Source organism: Miniopterus natalensis, chromosome 10, assembly GCF_054644295.1.
Source record: "Miniopterus natalensis isolate mMinNat1 chromosome 10, mMinNat1.hap1, whole genome shotgun sequence".
In the NCBI taxonomy this organism is placed as follows: Eukaryota; Metazoa; Chordata; class Mammalia; order Chiroptera; family Miniopteridae; genus Miniopterus; species Miniopterus natalensis.
In genome coordinates, this window is record NC_142090.1 from 63,258,469 (window position 1) to 63,280,546 (window position 22,078).

The following is a 22,078-nucleotide window of genomic DNA, read 5'->3' on the forward strand; positions in this document are numbered from 1 at the left end:
TCAAACACAAGGTATATCACCTTCAAGTTCAGTCAGACCCTCAAGGCCCTGAACAGCCTGGTCTCCCAATAGCCCTTGTACTCCCATTTCTGTTCACTGTTCCTCCCTCCCTACTTCCTGACTGTTCATACTTCTGCCTCAGAGCCTTTGCCCTGGCTGTGCTGGCCAGGGACACCCTTCCCTCATCTCCTACAAGTGTTTCTTCAGTTACCATCTTCTCAGAAAAGCCTCTCCTGATTGACTTGATTTAAAATTGTAACTCTCCAGCCCTCCTTTCTGCTTTGTCTTCACAGTGCCTATCAGCATCTACTGCTATACAATATGTTTCACCCAACTTTACTGAATGCCCTTCCCAGTGCTTGCATCAGTAGTGGAAGTGCTCAGGACATACTTGTTGAATGAATGAACACAGCTCTACTTCTACTTCTGATTATTCAATGCAATTACATATCGGAACAACACATATTTGCTCAATAAACATTACCTTCATTCTCTCCCTTTTGTTTCTCAAGGCATAGCATATAGAGTTGCACAGGGCATTCTGAAATCAAATTTAGCATAGTTTTTGTGCAGAAAAGTTATGGTTACTTGACATGTGGCTGTAGAACTGTAATGCTGGTATCTTCAGAAAGCATTCTTCCACTTTTCTGGCCACTTATTCAGGCTTAGGAGATCATTCTGCAATTTGTCTGTTTGAGATTGTATTACGTAGAAGGTATTAGGTAAATCTGACATTTACAAAATGTTAGACCAGTCTTAGTAATGGTTTCCAGACACTTAAACTTAACATTTTTTCCATCTAGATAAATTTATATCTATTCCAAATTTTTATTTCAGTTCCACGAATTATTTTTCTAATAGCTTTTAAGGAAGAAAGCTTGTCAAAGGCTTTTTTTTCCAATGGCATCTAGTAAGTGCTTTCTAGTAGTGGTTGCTTTCTGACTAAACAATATATGTCTACTTAGAAAATACTTGGTTGGATACAAAGTTATTTTATGTATATAAAATACATACATATATATTCAAGAGGGTAAATTGCTCAAATACTCTATCAAAGACTATCAGAAATATATTAGTCACTCATCTTCATTGTAATTCTGTAATTTCTGTCTATATGTCTGTGTTTTTGTCTTGTTTTGTTTTGTATATGTTGATCCTGGTATGTGGTGTAATATGTTTTTTGACTCTTAAATTTCATTATGGATTTTGTCTTTTATTAACAACAAAAATATCTTCTCTATATTTTAAAAGTATTTTGCTGTTACTTTTTAAACGACATTTTTATTGTAACCTCTGCTTCTTGTTTGCCTTTTTATATTTAATCTGTCTGAGATCTGTAGTATTCATTTATTCATTCAAGTTTCACTGTTTGATAAGACATATTTACTGAGCTCTGACATTATAGGTGTGAGTAAGACCTATAATGGTCATTTCTTATGGAGCTTAATGCTAATACAGAGAACTGGGCGTAAGCAAATAAAATAATTCCACTAGCGATAAGTGCTATGAAGAAAATAAATTAGAATTTTGTGCTAGCAGGACAGGAGCATGATAAGATAAAATTCTTATCTTTTAGGTAATGAAGGAGATTATTTGTCCTTCAACAAAGGGATTTAAAATACATTTATTGAAATCGCTCATCTGTGTGATCTTATATTAGTTATTTTGTATTTACTGGGAGTTCGCTACCATTTAGTAATTTGTATTCTTTCATTCCTATGCATAATATCTTTTTGCTGGTTTTTTTTAATCCAGTTATATGGAAGATGTTTTAATTCCATAAGTGGTTATTTTTAACATTCTTAATCTAAATTTTGTTTAACTGTCAAATCCAAGAATTATATCTTTCATTTTTCTCTTTGTAACATGTAATCTTCCACACTCCTTCTTACTTACAGTCTTTATTAATGTAATATTAAGGGTTAGATTTAATTAAGTGTATTAAATAACTATTCTTAATCTGGTTTCATGTCCACAGCAATTACACTGATTTATCTCTGTGTTTAACTGCCTTTAATGCTTACCATCAATCTTTACATAGTAATTTTATTTTCCTGTATTTCTTAATTTTCATGTTAAATATCTTTGCATAAATATTTTTTAAATGGCTTGGATATAGTTTTAAGTTCTTGAATATTTAAAACTGGTTTTCTATTATCTTTCACATACAAAATTATATACATTTATATATACACACGCACATACATACACATATGTATGTATACATATATATGAATATTACTCAGCCATAAAAAAGAAGGAAATCCTGCCGTTTTTGACATGGATGAACCTTAAGTAAGTAAAATAAGTCAAAGACAAATACTGTATGACCTCACTTATATGTGAAATCTAAAAACAAAACAAAATAAAAACCAAACTCATGGAAACAAGAATAGATGGGGGTTTCTAGGGGGTTGGGGAAATGGGGAGATGCTAGCCAAAGGTACAAGCTTCCAGTTAGAAGATGAATAAGTTCTGGGGATCAAGCATATAGTATGGTGACTGAAGCTAAAAAGACTGTATTGCATACTTAAAGGTTGCTAGGAGACTGCATCTTAAATTTTCTCAACACACACACACAGAGGTAACTATGTGAGGTGACTAAGATGGTGACTAAGACATAAGTAACCTTATTGTGATCATTTCACAATACATATATATACCAAATCATCATGTTGTACACCTTAAACATACACAATGTTATATGTTAATTATAATTTAGTAAAGCTAGGGGGGAAAACAGTAGCATTAACTTCCTAGTGAGTAAGGGAAAGGAACAGAGGGTTACAGAGTAAACTTCACAATTACTAGTAATGTTCTGTTCCTTAAACTGAGTGGCCTTATATATATTTTAATATTATCTCCTCATGGTTTAAGCAATGAAATAAAGTACACAGTGGGGATGGGGTAAGGAGACATCAGGGATGGACACTTTTTTGAGGCATTTTACTATACAGAACAGAGCAATACATCAATAGGAGGAGGCCAATAATAGATAAAAAGATTTAAAAAAATAATAGATGTTATACCATGTTGGACGCTAATAGGAGTGATCTAGTAGAGAAGTGAAAAGTCATAATGAGATAGAAGGGGTAGTTTCAAGAATGAAGTTCTTGAGAAGTGATACAGTATACAAAGGAATGGCTTGGCCTTTGGAACAGTTCATCCAATTTAATGGGGGGGGGGGAGTAGATGGTACAGTTGCAAATAGGTTGGTAGATTTGTTGGTGGGAAGTTGAAGATGATCTAGAGATTTTTGTGTGCACCTTTTATACTCTTACACCCCTGTCCCCCAAGAAACAGTTATTAATCAGGGTAATAGTACTATTTAAAGCCAATGTGTTCTTATAGGTACTTCAGTGAATCCTCAAGTTTATTGTCACCAAAGAATTCAAGGAATCCCAGTAGGTATAAACTATCAGCATAACATAAATAATCTTATTTTTGTGTTACTGCATACAAAACCACGTTTTCATGTAGATTCACTGGATCTCTGGGAAAGCTGGCAGGCAAACATCTTAGAAAATATAATGTCAAAGAAAGAATTGGGAAGTGCTCCCATCTGGAACATTCCGTATTAGTTCTATTCTATTTTGAAGAAAATATACCCAACCAGGTTTTAGTTTGCTATAAAGAGACGTAACTTACCCTGTGTTTTGTTCCCAGTCCTGTCTGTCCTCCATGATAGTTCTTGTCAACTTGTATTTTAAAGGAATAAAAGAACTAATTTAAAAACCTATCATCCAGTTCAGGAGCACACACACTTTTCTCCATGGCCCTGTAGGAAACAGAAATAATGATGACAGGGCTTGATAATGATCCTTGACTATAAAGAATGTAATTTCTGGACAGTGTCTCTATTGGGTATGTTAGGTAAGCAGAGACAGTGAACTAAGTTTATGTTTTATAAACCAGTCATCTTCTAAATACCGTTGACTGTGTTTTTGTTCTCATTTCACATTGAAATTCCCAGCTATTCATTTACTAACGGCATGCTGCTGAGTGACTCAGTTGTGTGAGCTCTAGGCCTGTCTCTGTAAAATAAGGGTCTTGGTCTCTCTCTTTTTCTCTCCCCTCCCCCTTCACAGGGGCATTATTAAAAGCAAATGATGTTATGGATGTGCAAATACCTTGTAAATTAGAAATTGCTGCATGCAATAATTATTGTAGTCACTGTTCAGTTTTTGTTGTTGTGATTGCTACATTTCTAATGTAAAAGGTGGATCTTAACTTATTTTGATAAGCATAACCAAGACCTACACAGGTGTAAAACTGATCTGACATTACCAATATGAGCATAAGAACTTAGGACACTTCTAACTTTTTATTGTGACCCGTCAAAATTTTAGAATGATTCATTAAGGTCTAAAAGATATAGTAGTATATTTTCTGATAACATGTGGGCATTTCCCCGATGGTGTTGAGTGAAATATAGCAAGGCAGACATTTACAGAGAGGAAAGTTCATTATCTGAAGAGAGCTATTATTACCCTAGGGAATGAGTAGAGTACATCTCTTAATGCATCTTCTTCAGAAACCTTGGTCTCTGGAGGTCCACTGTTGTTTCTTTTAGCCTTTCCTGAGAAAATACTATTTTTTCCCCCATTCAACAAATATTTCCTAAGCAACTGTTCTATGCTAGGCATGGTTCTCAGGGATAGAGATAAAATACAGTTATTAACAGGATAGACATGGTCCATGCCTCCCAGAGCTCTCAGTTTGGGGGGGATAAAGGTAGTTACAAAAACCCTCTGCAGTCTGTCTTATGACAGAGAAGGGGGATATCAGGGGCCATCATCTGGCAAGTGGAGAATCCTGCCATTTCTTAAATACGATTCTGTTTACGATGGCCCATCCAATATAGCCAGCCCTTCAAACAGCAGTCAGGATGCACAAATTTAAAAATCTATATAGTCAATCTGTGTTGCAGAAACTAAAGCCTCGCCACTTTAAGAAGGAAAAACACAAGATGCCATTTTAAGCCCCCTGCTTTTACAGTCAAGCACTAGACTGCAAAGTTTGTGAAAGGTCATTTGTTTTGGCATCTGGGTGTCCCTGTCAGGGCCCACACTTGTCTCTTCTTGAGATTCACTGCCAAGATGAACCTTTTCCTGGCCCACTCAATTGCTCATTGGGTGCTTCTGGAACTAAAATGGTTGCTAAAGACTGGCATGTTTTTCTGTGAGGGGTGGTAAACCATATTTTAAAATGAAAGAGCCTCAGAGCTTCTGTGTCTAGAGCTTTCTGTACATCCCTAATTTCTTTTAACCAGTTTCTTCATGGATTGGCATTGAGGAATACTATTCTTGTTTTCACACATAGAAAACAGACAAAAGGAGAGCAACTAAGCTGCCTATGGTTGTGGGATGTACTATTATCTAACATTTTATTGTGCTGTATATTTGAGTTGAATTCAGACCTGTTCATGAATACGGGACTAGTAGGCTGGAGAGCCTTAAGAGCCTATGGGAAAATACTGAACAAAAGGGTTGCTGTATTTTCTGCAGTGGGGGTTCCTCACCACCTCGTGATTCTCAGGATCCTTTCCATCTAGGAAAAAAGTCCTAGCTTTGGAACCAGGCTGACCTAGGTTGCAGTCCCACTTCCACGATTTCCTGAGTTGACATTACTTCAACATCGAATATGCCACAGGCTCAGTAATGGCAATTCAGATTCCCCCAAACCCTTCCTCCTCAGCCTCCAAAACTAGCAGGGTGTCTCTCCCTCAGCGCGCACACACATAAAGGTTTATAACTTGAAAATTGAGGTTTGCTTACAAGAGTAAACTGAGTGAGATACTTATTCTTGGTTTAGGACAAATTGGTCTTTTCCTGCTTGCCAGGGGGAAGGAGAGGATGCTTTGACGTAATTCACGAAATACTTCTCCTAAATACATAGCTTCCATCCACCTGGCTGAATGAAAACACATGGCTGAAGTTGCTTTGGTGACCACTCTGGTTCCCTCTCCTTCTTTGTTTCTGTAAGAGGCTGGCACAGCCTTCCCAGGCGGCCATCGCGTGGTCACCTGCAGATAGGATTACAAAGTGGAAGCTGGTTGAAATTATGCAGAGTCCAAATTTTTGCCTTCGGCAAGCTCCATGCTAGAATCTTACTCCTCTCAAGGCGTAGCTCGAGATTGGCATTTCACCTGTCATTTAGGACCTGGTGGTTTTACAGTGGCTTGCCTAACATGCTCTGTCAGTAACTTTTAATGTGTTTTGTTAACACCTCTCCTAAGAGGAGCCCAGGCGCATTATCCAATAGTGACTGTTCGTGTTAATCCCTCCCCGATGTCACTCTGTCACTGAGCTATCCTTAATGGATGTTCAGGTCAAAATGACAGCCCTGCTGTTGGTGTGACTTCACCTAGTATGATGATTATCTGGACTTTTTAAAATCTCCTTTCCATTTTAGTTCAGACTATAAGTTCCCTTTAAAGTTAGACTAGAAGAATGCAAGGCTGAATCATAAGTAGGTAAATATAAACTTGTGGAATCTACCCTCCACAGGTTTCTGGTCCCTACTCCCCAAACTCATGTAAGATGCTAGTGATCCAACCAACAGGATGAACTCAGACTCATTCACATCAAGTGTTAGGGACCCTTTAAATTTACTATTTATAGCTCATATGCCTCTCAAAATGTTTTCAGTTTGCGTTAAGAGCTTAATTTGTCAATTTGTTATCTTTCTAACATATATATATATATATATATATACGCTGACTTGAGAGAGAGAGAGAGAGAGAGAGAGAGAGGGAGAGAGACACTGATTTGTTGTTCCACATAGGTTGCTTCTTGAATGTGCCCTGACCGGAGACCGAACCTGCAACTTTGGCATATGGGGACAATGCTCTAACCAACTGAGCTGCCTGGCCAGGGTGATTTACATTATCATTGGAAAATTTGGGTGATTTCTGTTTTCTACAAAGGAATGCCATCAAAGATGGATTTTCGGGCTTCTGTAGCTGGGGACCTAAACAATGCTATCAAACCACACTGTGTGGACAGTGCCTTTCCATTATGCCTAGTTTCTGCTGGTGTGCCTTATTTTTTTCTTTCTTTCAAGTTTTAAAACTCTTTATTTGCATATTAATGTTGTGCCTTACTTTTAATAGCAAATACTCCAGAAACATTTTACATAATTATTGGAGAATAGACTGTCCAGTATGGTAGCCGGGCTACTGAATGCTTGAAATATGGGTAGTATGAACTGAAATGTGCAATAGATTTCAAAGACTTAGTATGCAAAAGGGACCTAAATATTTCATTAATAATATTTATATTTGCTGAAGTGACATTTTATATATATATATTTTATTTAACCATATATATATGGTTAAATAAATAAATAAATAAACATATATATATATATATATATACACACATATATATATATATAGTTAAATAAAATATATTGTTAAAAAGCAATTCCTGCTGTTTCCTTTGCCTTTTTACTGTGGCTAGTGAAAAAATTATAATTACATATGTAGCTCTCTTTTATTTCTATTTAACAGGATTGATCCTCTAATGCAGTCCCTTCATTTTAGAGATAAGAAAACCAAATAGAATTCAGAGAGATTAAGTGACTTGCTTTCAGTCTCAGAGCATCTCTGTAGTAAAACTTGAGTTAGTCTGTGGTTCACTAAATGTGACCTTGGGCCAGTAACTTAATGTCTCTGTGCCTCACTTGTCTGTAAGTTAGAGATAATGCTGCTACTTATCTGTAGGTTGTGCAGATCTGAATGACACATATGTTAAGCATGTATGTATGGCATAATACTCCATAACATCTCCTACTATCAATTTTATCTTGGTAAAAGAAAAAAGAGCAAGGATTTGTTCTTTAAAATATTTTTAGCCACCTGGCCAGTGTGGCTCAGCAGCTGAGCATTGACCTAGGATCCAGGAGATCACGGTTCAATTCCCGGTCAGGGCACATGCCCGAGTTACGGGCTCGATCCCCAGTCGGGGGCGTGCAGGAGGCAGCTGATCAATGACTCTCTCATCATTGATGTTTCTCTCTCTCCCTCTCCCTTCTTCTGCCTGAAATCAATAAAGACATTATATATATATATATATATATATAATTTATTTCATATGTGCAGTTGAAATTCTTTATCTCATTCCCCTTCGTGCCCACCACCCATCCCATTTTTTTTCATTACTCGCTGTTCCTTCCTTATAACACTTCCCACAGTTAGTTTTCATGTGTTTTGCCCAACCTCCCCTCTGTAGCAGCACTGTGACTTTTTTTTCCACACACTGGCGCCAAGCATTGTGCCAGACACACTATAGGGACTCAAATACTTTGTGAATAGATGAATGCAGTTGACCTTCTGATTCTTAATTCATTTCTTTCATTTCTTTCCTCTGTATTATACTCCCTTAGCCATTTTTATAATTAGGATGCAAACATGAAGGTCATTATTTATGCCCATTTGGCCAAATTTCTTAAAAGCCATTTGGTTTCTTTACATGTAGTTATAAAATTCTTAAAATATTTTCAGTTGAGAATCATCTTTTTATTTACGTGAGCCAATATGAATCAAGCCAATGAGGAATTTTTAAACTTATTACTAAATGAGGAAAGGAATTCTTTAAAGTTTCAGATACCATTAGAAACTTGAACTGGTATATTATCTGGCATATCATTTTTAAAACTGATAATTTTTAACATTTTAATATTATGAATTGACTAAATATTTGAAGCCTCTTTCAACTTGACTAGTCTCTGTGCCATTTATTTTTCCACAGAAACTAACTGAATTTAACGGAATCTGTTATGCTACTAAATATATCAAAATACACTTCATGGCCCATGTTTGTTTCAGTTTGCCATCTCAAAATAAAATTATATACAATTAATGTTTTCAAAAGGGGATTGCATTTTAGCAATTTTTAGTGCATTCCAGTTAATTTGGTAATTGACTCCAAGTTACACAAATAGGTGGTTTCAGTACAGGAAGTCTCCAGTTCCCTCATCAACAGTTGGTTTGGTGTCTAAAATATTCAGTTTGGTTAAAATTATGCCAGTAACAAATGTGCTTCCACCAAGGAATGTAGAATCAGACGACACTTCTAGTGGTCTCAGAAACAATAGAGGATCTCTTGACTGAAGCTTGCCGTTACTGAAATGCTGGTTAGAAGAAGTTACTGCTCTGAGCACTGCTGAAGGGAAAGGGAGAAATCTGTGGAATCTTAACTGGAATGCAGCCTTGATCCATACCACTTGGGTTTGGAAGCCAGGAAATCATTATAAAAGTTGTAATTGGCTCTTGTATTATTTAGTCATCAAACTTAATAGAAAAGACAACTAGACAGTCAAGTCTACTTTTAGAATTATTAAGTCAATTATCAGTATTTCTAAAGGAAAAGTTTTTTTAAAAAGCTATATACACTCTGGCAATTCTGTCATATTTTACTGCCAGCTTTATTTAAAGTACTTTCTCAATTTGCAAGGAAATAAAATAATTTTTCTTTTTCTTTGAACAACTTTGTATGCCAAATTCCTACAATGATATTAGCCTGCCTGTTATGTAAGTTATGATTTGATTGTATATTACTTGGATTTCTTAAGAATAAAGTATATTCCTCATGCAGAAATTTAGGATAATACTGGATGTGGTAGACTTAACTGACATTTTCAAATTTCATTATAGTCATCAAGGAAATAATGGCTGACATTTACTGAGTCCTCACTGCATTCACGAAACTAGTAAGGAGCTTTACCAGCATTATCTCATTCATTCATCACAGCATCTTACTAAGGAGGCCCAGTTATCCCCATGTTACAGATAAAGAAACTGAGGCATATTAGGATTAAGTAACCAAGGTGTAGAAACCAAATAGAAGGTGATTTTTCTAAGATCACATAGCTGAAGGTTTTGCTATGTACTGCACTGATTTTATAGATAAGAGTATGCCACCTTCATGCTGTTGTCTTCTGATTCATGAGCATGGGATGTTTTTCCATTTATTTAGATTTTTATTAACAGTGTTTTGTAATTTTCAGAGTGTAAGTTTTATACTTCCTGTATTAAATTTATTCCTAAATATTTTATTTTTGATGCTATTGTAAATGGAATTGTTTTCTTAATTTCATTTTTGGGTTATTGCAAGTGTATAGAAATACAACTGGCTCTTGTATATTGATCTTGTATTCTGCAACCTTGCTGAACTTATTGGTACTAATACTATTTTAGTGGCTGTCTTAGAGCTTTCTATATACAAAATCATGTCATCTGTGCATAAAGATAGTTTTATTTCTTCCTTTCCAATCTGTCTATCATTGATAGATTGATTAGTTGCCCAATTGCCCTGGCTAGAGCCACTAGTAACATGTAGAATACAAGTGGCAAAAGTGGGAACGCTTATCTTGATCCTAATCTTAGGGGGAAAGCATCTATTTTTTCACTATTAAGTAGGATGTTAGCTTAGGTTTTCTGTGGATGTCCTTTATCAGGTTGAGGAACTTCCCTAATTTGTTGACTATTTTTATCATGAAAGGGTATTGGATTTTTTCAAATTTTTTTTCCTGAGCCTATTGAGATGATCATGTGGTTTATTTTTTTTATTTTATTGATGTGATAGTTTTTATTTTTATGTAATTACAAAAATGATTTTTCCTAAACTTATATAAACCATTACAAACCTCATGTATATGAAAAAGCAAATACTTTACATATAGTTTCTGTGTAAGTGAAAATATTCCTCTGTGATTATCAGAATTTTTAAATTGTTTTTAAATTTGTAATTTTCTTTTATCTTTTAAAGCATTTATGGAATTTCTATTTTGAAATGCATCACTTTCACCAATTTTTGTTTAGTTTTTAGTTCAAAGCAATTAAGTAAATAGGAAGTAACATACACTCATGGGCCTTTTGAAAACAACTGTACACTTTGAGCATGAAAGCATAACTTTTATTTGTGCTACTTTGGGTATAAATAGTGATGATGTACTTCCCCTTTTTTCACATTTAAGGGTCCACCCAGAAGTTCGCAACTATATTGAGTCCCGGAAATGTTCTCATTCTCTTTTCTTGCCTGTGATATAATCTCTTAGCATAGTTGGTTCCAGAATAATCATGTTCAGTGGCCCCAGATCATGTGTTAGAGCTTGTTAAAGGTACCTTTTCTGTTTCCCAAGAACAGATTGCAGCCCAGGTCTCAGCCACCTGGCACCTCTTCCATTGCTCCCCAAGTGCTGTGGACTAGAGAATGTGGGCAGCTGAAGGCAGCCAGGCCCTGTTGCTGGACAACTGGCAACACAGGGCTGGTCTCAGAAAGAGTCACCTTTATTGAACAGAGGACAGTATGTGGTTACTTTAAGTTCTTACATTTAACTAGAATATAATTGGTTAAGGTAAAAAAATTATTTTAAAAATATTCAGGATCCCAGCAATGCTTTTAGGGATTAAAATAGTCTAAACAGTCTGTAATTTCAGGGTTTCTAAAATCCACATAGAATTAGCATATCCAGCTGGATGTAAAAATGACAATACCCAGTGTTTATTTCCACTCCCCCCCCCCCCCCAAATTGGTATCTTCCAAATTCTATATGTTTTGTATTGAGGGAAAAGATATGATCATTAGGAAAGTATTCTACAACCCTTTCTAAAGGAGAAGATACTTTTTGGTCTTTGGAAGCAGTTGGATTGCACTTAAAAAGGCATGAAGTGAAGTGTCCTTAGACTGTGCTGGATTTGGGAGCAGCACAGAATAGTAACAGTCCAATTCCAGAGTTAGACAAAATTCTCTGTGTTTGAGTATTTCCCACCTATTAAATGGAGAGGAACATAGTTCCTACATCATACAGAAAAAATTAAATGAGATAACATAGGTAAAGAGCTTAGAACAGTGACTGGCAAATAAGTGATCATTAAATGGAAACCAGTATGTGTGGTAGTAGAAATAGGTGCACTATTACAGCTTTAAGACTGACTCAAAATGAAGCTCATGAAATTAGAATCAGTAATAATTATATAGTTTACTTATTAGCATATATCAGGGCTCATAATCCAAACCTTTATTCCCACCCTTATCATAACTTGTTTGTTTCTTCAGAGAATTCCTAATATCAACTCACCTGCAAAGAAGACATGGAAGGGAAAACAAGCTCTGCTGGACACTGAGTATAGATTCTATACATTTAAGGACACTTTTGTAAATTATAGGTGCTCATTTTGGGGCCACTTGAAATCACAGCAATTATTTCCAGAAGGCTAAAGGAAAATCTGTATTGTACTAAATTCTGAAAATCTAGTACCTAGAAACTGTGTTTAAATGCCAGACCTTTGGCCTGGCCTGGCATGGCTCAGTGGTTAAGCATAGACCTAGGATCCAGGAGATCGAGGTTCAATTCCCGGCCAGGGCACATGCCCAGGTTGCAGGCTTGATCCCCAGCATGGGGTGTGCAGGAGGCAGCCAATCAATGACTCTCTTCCATCATTAATGTTTCCATCTCTCTCTCTCCCTCTCCTTCTCCCTTCCTCTCTCGGAAAGCAATAAAGATATATAAAAAATAGTTTAAAAAAATAAATGTCAGACCTTTGAAAACTAGCATTCATGTTACCAAGAAACACCAGGCAAATGGCTGGATCTTACAGAGTTACATGATGACACTTCTGCCTCAACCTTTTGTGAGGCCTCTCTGTTCCCTGGTGTGGCCATTGTAAAAACCAAATTGACCCATGGTTCAGTCACCTGGGAGCCAAAAAGGAGCTATGTGAGGCTCTTTCCATCACATCCCATTCCATTCTTCAGGTAGGAGATGGATTATGCTTACACTTTCTCTGATAACCAGTCATGGCCACCTCCAGCGAATCTTTCATGCACATAAACATCCTTCTTAATTTCCTTCTCTTTACCAGATTTTGCCACTAATCTTAGGAAAATTCTACTTTGTCACTTGCTGTTTATGATATTAAACAAAAAATCTTGAACACAACTGTCCAAATTTCCTAGATATATCTAATGAAAATAACCCACTACGGACCTGGGCTAGCAATCTTTAAAGTGCTCTGAAGTATGAAGTACCTTTGATCTTCTCTACCAAAGTTCAGCTCCTACAACTAAATTTGCTTTTTTCAAGCACTGACATCCAAGATAATTTTAATATGTTTAATCTAATTTGTTGTTATTCTAATGGTAATATTAATTATAATAATTTTCTTGTATATGCAAATACATAGGATTTCATCTCTGTTGTGGACTCTTTGGCCTGAGAAAATACATTCTGAGATCTTAATAATTAAAACAGTGATTTTTAGGCCATAACTCGTTAGAAGATTGGCACCTGCCTATATTTTTCTAATTTGGCTTCTCTGTGTTTATCATAATCAAGAGCAGTGTGAAGTTAGGTATGCTTCCAAGGCAGCAATCCTTCATAACCTTGGGACTGTCTTTCTGAGTTCTGAGTATCTTCTCAAGATGTATACCCATCAGTTGATACTTTCTTTCTACAGTTATCGTTTATATTGATTTCAGTGCCATTTCCTTAAGAATTTTCACTACTGCTGAAGATTGGCAGTGGCCTACCTGGAATCGTGGCACTTAGAGCTGAATCATCTGGTCCAGTTATCCCATATTTCAGAGGAGTTAATGAAACAGAAAGGGTAAATGACTTGCTTAAGGCCACATGGCTTAGGCAGAGGCAGCAGTCATTGGGACTTGGATCTAGTGCTCCTTATACTAAGTCTTACAGATTAATTTTCAGTTGATGTGCAATAGTATATATTCTGATAATTACCTTTCTCACTAAAAACTTAGGAATCCTGAAAAAGGGTGACCCTAAAAATTGATTATACATTAATCAACTTTTCTATTGTTGATCTGAAAGCATTTTTTCAACCACACTGTTTATGTATGTGTTTCACTTACATAAAGTGTGTTACTCTGTTGAGACATTTAAAATTTTTTAATTAAATTTTTAAAATTCATTAAGCTATGTGAATTTTAAATTTTCCTCCTGTTTTTTTTGGAAATGATTGTGGCTTTCTTACTTTTTTGTTGTTGTTAATCCTCACCTGAGGATATCCTTTCTATTGATTTTTTTAGTAAGAGTGGAAGAGACAGAGACAAACATCCATGTGAAAGAGACACATCTATTAGTTGCCTCCCACACACACCCCAACTGGGCCACGAATTGAGCCTGCAACCAAGGTATGTGCCCTTGACCCAGAATCAAACCAGAGACCCTGCAGTCCTCAGGTGGACACTCTAACCACTGAGCCAAACCGGCTAGGGCATGGCTTTTCATTTTTAATTATTTCTTAGCATTATTCACTCATCGTTGGGTAGACTTTGCAGGAAAGCAAGTAATGACATATTCTACCCTTTTATTACCACAAAAGAATTACAGCACAGTTCCAGTGTGGGTAGAAATTCTTAGAGATTATGGAGCTGTTTTAAGCGGTATTGAAATACTATCAATTAGGTTTTTATAAAATATTGTAAGCAAGGCTTACTTTAATTATGATTTTTAAACCAAAGTATGTATTGTAAAAGACAAATTTATAATTCAAAATAAGTAGTAACCATAGTTTATTTTCCTCACTTTAGGCTATTGCTAACTTTCCTCCACATACTTAAATATTCTATGTTCCTATATTCATTGAATCCTGACAGTCCTTTAAGAATTTTTTTCCTAGGTTTTCCACTTAGTTGATTTTACTTGAGCTTAAAAATATCCTACAATAGCCAAAGGGTGGAAACAACCCAAATGTCTATCAACAAATGAATGGATAAACAAAATATGGTATTTACATACAATAGACTATTATTCAGCCTTAAAAAGGAATGAAATTCTGAGACATGATACACCATATATGGTTCCTGAAAACATTATAGTAGGTGAAATAAGCCAGACACAAAGGGCAAACATTGTATGATTCCATTTATGAGGTACCTAAAACAGGCAATTTGATAAAAAGTGTCATAGATGGAGAGTTGTTCAGTGAGTACAGTTTCTGTTTGGGATGACAAAGTTCTAGGGCTGGATAGTGGTGATAGCTGCATAACACAGTGAATGTATTCAGTGCTACTGAATTATATACTTAAAATGGTTAAGATGGTACATTATATGTTGTCTATATTTAACCACAATAAAAACATTTTCCTAAAGGGGATATCTGTAATATTTTGAATACAAAAAAAAATTTCCTGAGTTAGCCATAAATGAAATACTAGGACGGACACTCCTTTGGGTTCTGAGTGTGCACCAAGAAGGGACTCAGCCTCCTGCATTCCGAATGTCCCCTTCATTCTCACTGGGGTGGAGAAAACACAGCTGTATTTACTTTTCCAACCCCATCTCCTATTTTGAAATACAACCTTTTTGCAAATGAGAGCCAAGGTTAAGCGATACGGCTTTCTGCTCACCTCTTCAGTTCACCAAGGCAGTGTTTTTCTAGTGGAGTTCTGGGTTAGGTGCTGCAAGCATGGGTAATACTATTACATGCCCTCGGAGTGGAATTTAATTAGCTTCCCTTTATAATTGGGTATGATGCATTTCCTTTCACTTTCATTTGTACATGAAAACGTACAGCTGTGCATTCAGTAACTGTAGTATTTCCAAGTGTATGGACTATTCCACACGTAAAATTTCAAATTACAAAGACAATAAGGCTTTTCTTAAAGAATTATTTGTTTCCTCAGATTAGAAAGATATTTATATACAGGGTGAATGTGAGATCCTACTGATAATCGTCTTTTCTTTCTGGCTATGGACACGGGAATTCTAAGTACATCCTAACAATTATATATTTATGTTTTTGAATAATGATGGAAACAGTGACAAGATATAAACTTTTTAATATAAACTAAGAGCAGCAAAACAGATTAGCTTTCTGTCTTCAAACAACCTTAATATGAAGTATTTATTATTATTTCTTATAATATCAACATGTTTGTTCTTCAATATATATTATATTTAGGTTATGAATTTGTCAAATGTTATCCCATCAAAGCACATGCCAAAAAACCCAGCATGTAGCTATCACTTAATATTTTTTTACTTTCTATTATTTCCGACAAGTATCCTATACTATTTATTTCCATTCATTCAATATCATAAAAGTGATAACTATTTATCAAATTATATAAAAACAAATGAGTATAATATATTTATATTTTCTTACCAGCTTTAAAAATAGAAAGCATTTCATTTCCTTATTGTATATACAGTTGGTTGAAGTACTTTATTGTTTTACAAAATGAAAATCATTTGAGTGAAATTAATATTCAGTGTGCTGAGGAGAGGTGTGCAAGATCATGTTTCATTGTTTTCCTTTGAAATTATCTGGAAAATGTATGATCTTGTATTGCATTCTGAAGGAGTGAAATAGATATTTTGAACAAATAAAGCTACATAAATGGGAAGTTAAGTAGAATCCAGTGTGACTAATAAGGGATATCAGATCTGTCAGACCTGTGGTATACATAACAAGCTTGAAGAATTCACGCACTGAAGATTAAGCCTTTGTGTAACCTTGGCTCTGATCAGATGCTGCAGTTTTCTAAGCTATTGTATATTGTATCCAGCTCGGTAGATTTTACCTAGTAATGAGATGCTTAATTGAACTGTTATTTTAAACTCAGTTTCTATGGTGGCAGAGTCTGTATTTTTTGACATTCATCTTCCACCCCAGATGATACTTGACCATAGAGAAGTTGTTAAACTTAAGCCCTAAATTGTTAAACTTAAGCCCTTAAGAAAACAACAACAACCAGACAGGTAAGCTTTAAAACTATTTACCTTGATGATGGCCTGTACATCTGAGGGACAGCATTGAATTGTAAATGAGGAGACCCAGAGTACAAGTCTCTGCCAATTAGTAGTGGTGCGACCTTACACAGTCACTCAACTTTGAGCCTCCGAAGATGAGAACAGAAACAGTAGCTTCCCTATCAAATTTAGTGGGTTGTGGGGCTGAAATGAAATCATGTATGCAAAGCTACTTTGAAAGCTGTGTAAAGCACTAAACAAATGACATTATGAAATAGGTAAAATCATACCAATAAGTTGTTTTATAAGAGTATATGGCATGTAACGTTTTAAAACCATTACTTTGTTATATTGTTTTAATTTCCAGGTCATTTCATATTTGCATGACTTTGTTGTTTTTGTTTGTTTGTTGTTGTTTTGGTGTGATCTCTTTCAATATAAGTGGAGTTGCTTTGGGAAGTAGAAACTGGTGGGGCCTTAATGTCCTAATAAAAGGCATCCCTTTTTCTCACCTGCATCCTCAGCTGGTGGAGCAATAAGACCAAAGGGCCAGCAAACAGAGAAACAGGATGGCTCCCTCCTGACTGACAACCTAGGCTGGAGGAGGCAGGTTAGTGTAGTAGCTGAAATGGACTTCCCCCGCTCCAGTAACCTGTCTTGACTTGGGAGGAAGGTCTAAATCAACACAGCAGACACTGTTTACTTGCCTTCCCTGGTCCAAGTAGAGAAAGAGAAAGAGACTTTCTCTAGCCCTCAGGTCCTTCATGGTTTAGCTCCCCCACCTAGAACGGGGGACCTATGGCTGTCATCCACCAACCAGCTAACTCAGTCTATCTCCATGGGGAGGAAAGGGGCTGGGCCAGAAGGCCAACGTGTGTAGAGAACAACCCCCCCTATGGAGACCAGAAAAGAAAGAAAGAGGCTTTTCTCTTCAACAGAGGTGAACAGAAATTAAACCATCCCCTCTCCTACCTTCTTTTCAGCTCTCATCTCTTTATAGTGCTTACCTAGTCCTGCCACCCTGTTGCTGGTCCTGTCCCCATACTCCTGCCCCCAAACAGGCTACACTTCAGCTCCCTCAGACTATTGCATACTTGTGGAGAAATACTGGTCCCTGGGAGAGAAGAGCTGTGTAAGGCGAGTTGATGCTATAGACTGAATGAGCCCCCCACACCCAAATTCCTATGTTGAAATTAATCCCCAATGTGAGGGCATTTGGAGGTGGGCCTTTGGGAAAGTGATTAGGTCATGAGAGTAGAGTCCTCATAGATGATATTAGTGTCCTTATGAAAAAGTCCCCTGAGAGATCCCTGGCCCCTTCTGCCATGTGACGTTATAGCAAAGAGAGAGCAGTCTATAAACCAGGACCAGGCCCTCACCGGACACTGAATCTGCTAGAACCTTGATTTTGAGCTTCCCAGGCTCCAGAACTGAGAAAAAAAATTCAGTTGTGTATAAGCCACCCAGTCTATGGGTGTGTTTTTTTTAAATTTTAATAGTAGCCTTAACGGACTAAGGCAGGTGATTAAGGGGAATTTGGAGTACATAAGGTTAATTTATTCCCCTCCTTCAGTGAAAGGTGGACCTCTGGTAAAAATATTTCCCAAACAGTTTCATCAACATTGTAGCTTCATTGAACTTCCTTTGGGAGACATATTTGTGAAGTTGTTCATTTTGCAAGTCAATAACAACCCATCTTATTGTTTAGGAAATAGATATAGCTGGGGTCTCAAACTAGTTTTAAGTTCTGTCTAATACCATCCACAGTTTACCATGTTAGTGAAAAACTATTGGTAAAATCTTGTTAGAAAAAAAAAAACATGCAGAAATCCAAGATCAATATAATGATTCCTAGGTAATTCTGAATAAACTTGAATATGAAGTTTGTGAAGAAATTTAAAGCATTTAGTCATTCAATAACCAGCTATTGATCACCTGTTATGAGCCAAGCATTGCTCTGATTGTGAGGGAAATGGAGAGGAAAGCTCTTGAGCTGCCCATAGTTCCATGAGAGGGCAGATAATTCTATTCCTATGTGATATATGCTGTGAGAGAGGTGTGCACAAGCTGTTATGGGAACACATGGACAGGCACGCAGTCTAGATTTGAGGAGTTACTTGGGAAGTATTTCTAAAAGAGTCTTGATGTACATCCTAAAGGGCAAGTTGAAATGGGCAAGATGAAGGGAACAGAAGAAAGATGTTCTAATTTAGGCAAAATTGAATGAGCCCAGGCTCAGAGCTAAAGAGAGAGCCTAGCATATCTGGATAAAAGCAAATAGCTTAGTGTGGATGGAGTAAAGAGTTTTAGGGAATAACAGTAAAAGAAATCGGAGAGGTAAGCAAGGCCATATGCAGTAAACTCGTGCAACATTCAAGGCAGAAGACTATGGTGGCCTGCAATAGGAGAATAACAGTGGACCTGAAAAGAAACAGGTGAAACTTGGGGAGATATTAAAAACATCAAAATCAGTAGGACTAGTTCATTTAGTGGATGGAGTGGATGGAGGAAGTGACATGCCAGGGAGGGAGAAGTCAAAAATAATTCAGGTTTGTGTGTTGGGCAACTGTGTTGGTACCCTTCTCCAGTACAGAAACTATAAGAAGACCATTCGTTAAGTTGGGGGTAGTGTTGGGAAGGAGATGAGAACCAGGTTTAGAACGTGCTGAGTTAAAGATTCCTACAGAATATACAAAATAAAATGTATGGTAGGAGTTAGACATAGAGTTAGGAGCTCTAGATAGAAATGTGGGTTTGAACTGGGTGTGTGTGTGCACATACACTTATCTACACACTTATTTACCTTTTGGTAGTGGGGGAGAAGGTGCCATGGATATGGATAAGCTCACCCGGGGAAGTGAGTTGAGACTGAGAAGAATAAAGGAAGAGAAATGAGGCCCTAGAGAATACCGTCACCTCAGAAACAGGCGAGAGAGAGAAGGCACAACTAGGAAGTGGCACAGAAGCCATGAGATGAGCACTCCTAAACCTCTGAGTTTAGCAAAGGGGTGATTGTTAGTAACGCTGGAGAAGAGTCAGCAGAGGGGCAGAGGTGGAGGCAGATGGCAGCGGGTGCGGAGTGTAGCAGGTAGCGTGCCATGTTCTCAGCATGGCTGTGAACAAAAGCACAAAGCGCGGGAGTTCAGTGGGTGCAATGCCAGTGGCGATACAGACGCGAGGAGAATTTTCCGTAACTGGTGAATTGATTACATGAAAGATTAGCAGTTAGGAGATGCCTTCTAATTGACGCAGCCATGCCCTTGAAGAGTGGGCACTGGATGTGGAGCACCAGGCGAGGGATTAGCTGTGGGTAGGAGGGCACCTGGCCCGTGTGGCGAGGGAAGCACAGGTGGGTGCAAATGTAGGCCAGCTTTTTGGGCGGGGCAGGTTGCGGGGATCCTCACCTGATGGTCCTCTTTTCTCTGTTAGGTAGGAGGCTAGCCCACCTGCTGACTAGCAAGGAGGTGGTCATGTAGGGCTGGAGAAGAGAAGGGGTGAAATATGCCCCGTGACAAATGGGGGAAGGCCTGCTGGGAAAATGAGACTTCTGGTCAGCCTAAGGATAGGGATCGTGATTTTCTATAAATTTTTTTTTTAAAGAAAATCACTGGAATAGGCTTTTGTATTTTCAAAACCAGCATAAACAGGATCCCACATTGAACACAGTTTCTTGCTGGTTCCTTTCTTCAAACGCTTCTCTTTCCTCTTTGCACGGCCCCCCTCCAGTTGGCTGGTACAGATTTTCCGGCTCAGTCAAGCCGCTCTTCCCAGAAAGATGGAACGCATTACAGAGGCCTGTGCCAGCCGCCTACTTCCCCTTCGCTTGTATCCATTCAGCTGGAGTTCTCAAAAGAGGAAGTCAGAACTGTGTTTTTCTTTTTAAAGAAGGACGGGAGAAGCAGGCAGCACAAGGAGGTGGAAATACTGAGGGGGAAAGGAGAGGAAAGGGAACAAATATTGAAAAACAAAATCATGAGCCAACATTTAAAGCGAAATGGTGTCAGAGATCAGAAAGTTAAGGGAATAAAGAACATCTCTGCTTGCTAACCTAGCCTCTCAGTTTGCTACTCGGATACACAGCACCCTGGACTGGGAGCCCAGGTCCTGTGGCACACTCAGGTTTTCAGCGAATTCAGCTTTCTCCCACCTAATTTATCTGTAACAGTGGTCAAGTGTTCTGGGCTTTTTTTGGTTTCTTTGGCCTAACCGCTCAATTTAAAAATCAAGTCTTGCCCGGCCGGGCGTGGCTCAGCAGCTGAGCGTCGACCTAGGATCCAGGCGATCGGGGTTCGATTCCCGGTCAGGGCACATGCCCGGGTTGCGGGCTCGATCAATGGCTCTCTCATCATTGATGTTTCTATCTCTCTCTCTCCCTCTCCTTTCCTCTCTCTGAAATCAATAAAGATATATTTTAAAAAAATAAAAATAAAAATCAAGTCTGGGGTGCCTAGAGTATCTGAGAAACAAGGGGAACAGATTCAGTGCCCTTCAAAAATATTTAATGAGCCCTTGCTATGTATGGACACTACTGTTCTTGGTAGTGGGAATTTGCAGAAAAATCGGAAAGGCTGTACCTGTCATTGCAACATAATTTCTCACAAGTGAAAGGAGACTGTTGCTTAGGGCTTCAGTAGATGTGAGCACCAGTCCTCTTCTCAGCTAGCCAGACATGTCTTACCAACCAGCTTCTTAGAAAAAATAAGAAGCCTAAGGACTGCCTTAATTGTGCCATAGCTCATGTCACCTTTTCCTCTTGTCCCCTGATGCTTCTGACTTAGATTTGCACCCCTCTCCTCCCCCATCAAGAAGCTGATGTAATGCAAGCAGATACCAGCTGAAGCCAGAATAGAATGGATAGTTATCTGGGGAGATAAAGTGACAGTGTTGCCTGTTCAGGCTGCTGTTCAAAGGAACATGCCTCTCATCTATAGACATTAGAATTTAAAGGCATAGACAGCCAGAGCTTGATAGTCCCTCCTAGAAATATGTTTGATATGGCTACCTTCTTTGCATGTAAATTAAATGTGTTAGATGAGTGTTTTATACTTGATTTCCTGTTCTTTTAATAGGTTCTATTACTGTTCTGGTTAAGGCTGGTTTCTAAATTTTAATGCTTCAAAATTTTGCTTTTATAGGATTCTATTTATTTGAGGCATGGGATACAGAAAAAAAAAAGCAGGAGGTTGTAAAAGATGCCAAATATAGGTGATGTTCGTATTAATAAAATGTTCATACGTTAGTTGGGTACAGCCAAGTAGATAAGGTCTCCAAATTGTTAGTGGGTTTGTAGAGTTGGCGCCCCTCATGGATTTCATGGTGGTTATGGGGGCTTCTGTGCCAGGAAAAATGAAGTCGT

At 37.6% G+C, this 22,078-nt stretch overlaps 1 protein-coding gene and 1 long non-coding RNA gene across 2 annotated transcripts in view; one reads left to right on the plus strand and one right to left on the minus strand.

Moving 5' to 3' along the window:
- Positions 1-22,078, plus strand: part of UMAD1 (UBAP1-MVB12-associated (UMA) domain containing 1) — a 182,270-nt gene that overhangs the window by 152,687 nt on the left and 7,505 nt on the right. The gene's annotated exons all lie outside the window — the stretch shown is intronic.
- The window catches only part of LOC107541709 (uncharacterized), a 54,762-nt gene that overhangs the window by 4,678 nt on the left and 28,006 nt on the right, over positions 1-22,078 (minus strand). The window contains exon 2 of the long non-coding RNA XR_001603638.2: positions 3,649-3,778. This is a non-coding gene — a long non-coding RNA (uncharacterized LOC107541709). The remainder of the gene's footprint in view (positions 1-3,648; positions 3,779-22,078) is intronic.